Genomic DNA, 4,381 nt, shown 5'->3' with positions numbered 1-4,381 from the left:
CCTCTAGAGTGTGAAGGTCAAGCTTGCACTCAGCCTAAAAGAGATGGCAGGGAGGAGACAAGAGAAGAGGATCTAATCCAGGGGTCAGCAAACTTTCTCTGTAAAGGGCCAAAGAGTAAATATTTTAGGCTTTGAGGACCACACAGTCTCTGTTGAAACTATTCAACTCCGCTGTTGCAGCAAAAAAGCAGCTACAGACAAAATGTAAATGACTGGGCAGCCGGTGTTCCAATAAATTTTATTTATGGACACTGATGACTGAATGTGGAATAGTTTTTGCCTGTCATGAAATTGTGTTCTTCTTTTGATTTTTTCTCTCAACCCTTAAAAAATGTAAAAGACTTTGTCATTCATGCGCTGCACAGAAACAGGTGGTGAGCTGGATTTGGCCTGTAGGCCATAGTTTTCAATTCCTCATTTAATCTGTGCAACCAACTGTGCATGATACACTAGTCGATTTTCTTATTATTATTACCTTTGTTAGTTTATCATTATTACTACATTATTGCTACATTAGTAGCATTAAATACTGCTACCGTTACTGACAGTGATTTTTATCATTTATTGTGTGTCGAGTACTATATTAAGCACTAAATATATAACCTTATTTAATCACCACCAAAAGCTATTTGATAAATAAGAAAAACAAGGCTCACAGATTGAGTTGTTCAAGGTCATGTAGCTAGTAAGAATGTCTGACATTTAAATCCAGGATCTTTCCAATTGTTACAGACAAAGTATGACTTTTCTTCTCATCAACTATCCAGGCTTCTGACCTGGGAGAGTCTCTATGTCCACCAGATTCTCAAGCCCTATTGTCAGAGGGCTGGGCCATCAAATCTAATGGTGCACCTGTGGGATAGGTCCCAGGACTTTCAAAAACTTCCCTATTGCAATGATTGCAATGACTCAATGTCCACAAGAATTCTCTTGGAACTGACTGATGCCAGCCTAGCTCCCAGGCCTCCCGATAAACCCTGTTGGTCCTAGCTTCTGACTTGCCCTTTGCCTTGGACTACATAGGGCCACATTCTCACTCACTGTTTCCTGACTACAGCTGTTCCCTTAGCATTCCAGCCTGCATCTACTACCTCTCCGGCTTGCCTTGCCGTTGTCTCCTCCTTGCCTTTGCTGATCTGCCTTGATGCTGACAGTTTAGCCCCGTCATCCATAGACATTTTTCACCGTCCAGGGATTCTCAAGCTCCCACTCCCCATCTCCCACCTGCTCGAGTCTCTTTAAGGAGAAGTTCTGGGAACTGGAGAGCTCAGTGGGGAGAGACAAATACTCCAACGCTCTAGGGAGAGAATCACTGTCTTCTAATCTCCAAGGAATCAGGAAATTTTAATTATTCTGTAGAGTCATGGAGGGTAAAACTAGGAACCATAAGTAGAATTTATGAAGTGGTCAATTTCTCTCATACATGTCTTATTCTAGATCACTAAATATACCTTCTGCCATGGGCAACTGTGATACCATAGAGAGAAGATTGCCTGGGGATCTAGGGTTCTGGATTCAGGGTTTAGTCTCTTCCATTTAAATAGTTGGGCCCACTCTCCCATTGCTCTTTCAGCTTGAGCAAAGTGACTCTATGACTGTGAAATGTGAAGTTTGGCTGCAGCTGGCCTTGATTTTCTTGGCAGGTTGTGCGACCTTGGAAAAATCAGATTTCCTTCTCTGGGCCCTGCTTTTCCCACCTGTGTGGAGAAATCCTCTCCAGCTCCAGAGACTGCCGACTACAGCCCTTTCTGCTCATCTCCTGAGGAACAGACACATCTGGTTCTTTGGATCCATTACCGTGCAAACTTTTAAGAGATTTTCTCTCCCTCTCAGTCCCTTGGAATTACTACAGCTCTTTCACTGGAAAGAGCATTAGCCAGGCCCTGTGCTAAGCAAATGCATTCAGCTTCTCCCTATCTGATTTCTCTTCTTCTCATTTGTCAGCAAAGGAGAAACCTCCCAGCTATTAATCAAACTCCTGGCTGTGGATAGCTTTAATTGCAGAAGCCATTGCTGGATGAGGAATGAACTTTTCCAAAGAAAGCCGGCTGCTTCGCACAGAAGAGAAACAATTAATTACCTGCTTCTCTGGTCCCCAACAGGGATGCAGATGAACTAACGATATTGCTGCTGGCACTGAATTCTCCCTTCCCAAGGTGGAAGAGAGCTAATACAAACTCAGACATCATTCATAAAGCTAGAATGCTCAAGCAGAAGTTTAGCTATAAAGCTCTCGTGGACCAAAAGTCAGCCTCTGTATGGCATCTTTACTTTAAGGTGGAGACTGACAAGCTCTATACTTTATCCAGGGAAGTGTCTGGGATGTGGCTAAAAGCCATATTCTCTGAGGAAGAATCTAGTGTAACAGAGATGTTGAATACAGTCAGGGAATGGGGGCAATTTTTTTTTTTTTAGAAAAGAGCCAGAATTAAAGAGATCAGATTTATTTTGTGTATCCTAATGGGCAGAATTAGAATTGTGGGCGGAATTTATAGTTTAATATAAAAAGACATGTCTGGGACTTGGAATTGTATGCCTATGGAAAGGGATGCCTTTTCAAATGTAGTTAGTCTCTTGTCTCTAGAGATATTTAATAACCATTGAGGATGTTGTTAGAAAACTCTTTGTATTAGATGGGAGGTTTATTAAAATTGTTTTGGATAGGTAACTTCCCATCCTTAGAGTCCTTGTCTTACTACTATCTTTGGCTTACTTCAAAGCTTTCAATCTGGTAGATGATATAGGAGGAGTGGGTGGGAGGAAGGCAAACTGGCCTCAAGATTAAAGTCTGTTTGAAGTAAAGGCCATGTATTGGAAAGCTATGAGAGCTAAAATTCGAATACTTTTTTTTAAGTCGTTAATTGCCACAGGGATATGATAGTTATGATATTCTCTTTGGAACTTGGTGCTAGAATCTATGTTGTTTTTCTCTATATCCACGGTAAGCTAACAGATAGATACCTGGCATAGGGAAAATGTTAACTCAGGTTTGAAAACCTTTGGATCAAGTAAAATTTAAACTTGCAGTTCTGGTATGAGTCCTGGGAAGCAACGTTTTACAGTTATAAAGAGAATGAACCTGAATTAGACTTCCCTGAGCCTAGAGCTTAACTCCTTATTTACTAGGTGAATAAATTTGGGCAGATGGCAGGAACTCAATGCCTCAGTTTCCTCATCTATAAAATGAAGCTACTTTCCTATACCCCATGGAAATGTCATGAAGACTTAAGGAGGTTATAAATGCAAAGTATTTGCAACAGGAATTGCAGCAGGGTTTTTTTTTTTTTTTTTCAGTACTTAAAATGTGCCAATAACTGTTCTGTGTATTTCACACACATTATTTATTTTAATTCTCATATGATATAAAAGAACTGAGAGGTTAACTGATGTACCTAAGGTAGCACTAGGACCAACAGTAGCCAATGCTGTTGATCACTGTTCACCTAAGCTTTGATCAGCATTGGCCATCATTTGTGTTATACTGTCACTTCATCCTTTCTCTCAATAAATGCTAGCTTGTACTCTTTGCTCTCCTTCCTACCTCGGCTATAGGTATGACTGCATGTACTACCTCTCTACTGAGTTCCCAGAGCTCGGAGATCAACCTTGTTTGATTTCATAGTACTTTCTCTGTCAAGCGTTCTATGGCCTTTGCATTTAACAGATGCTGTTCATATGCTGGCTGATAAATGAAATGATTCTCCCTTATTTAATGGAGCCATGCTGTATGGACAGTGGACTGTGGATCTGTGCTAAGGCTCCAATTTCTTTAGAGCACTGGATTAAAACCTTTCCTTGGTCAACTTTTTTCTTTTTCTTTATCTCATTTGTTGATCTATTGTTTGTTTACAGGCAGAATGGCATGTTGAAAAACACCAGGGCTGTACTCAATCATCCAGTCCTCAGGCCTACAGAGGGTGTTAGCTTGGGTAAGTCACCTAACCTCTCTGGACTTTGGTTTTCTCATCTGTGATGTAAGCAAATGAAAACCAGTTTTTGAAGACTCATCAATGACATCGAGAAAGCTAATTATCTGGGGAATCTTTGGGGATGAATACTTTTCACATTTACTTGTCAATCTGCAAAACGCCCAAGAAATATGTGGTTTATTCTAACAAACCACTACAGTTCTTGTCAGTGACTGCCTCTCTTAATTCCCCTGGTTTGGGTTTGTTTATTTCAGTTCCTGGTAAGCCCGAGACTTCCGTCTTTCACTGAATTATCTTTCATTGAAGTCAGGATGTAGTGAATCAGGTATGGGTGGAGAAGCGCTTAATGTCTTTATCGTTATCTTCGGTTACTTGAGCTATTTTAAAAATTATCTTTATTTTTTTTTTCTTTGCTTGAAGCATTTTTCAGTCTTCTTTTTTTTTTTTTTTTT

Source organism: Mandrillus leucophaeus, unplaced genomic scaffold (assembly GCF_000951045.1).
Source record: "Mandrillus leucophaeus isolate KB7577 unplaced genomic scaffold, Mleu.le_1.0 Scaffold1369, whole genome shotgun sequence".
In the NCBI taxonomy this organism is placed as follows: Eukaryota; Metazoa; Chordata; class Mammalia; order Primates; family Cercopithecidae; genus Mandrillus; species Mandrillus leucophaeus.
Note: the sequence above shows the minus strand (reverse complement) of the source record.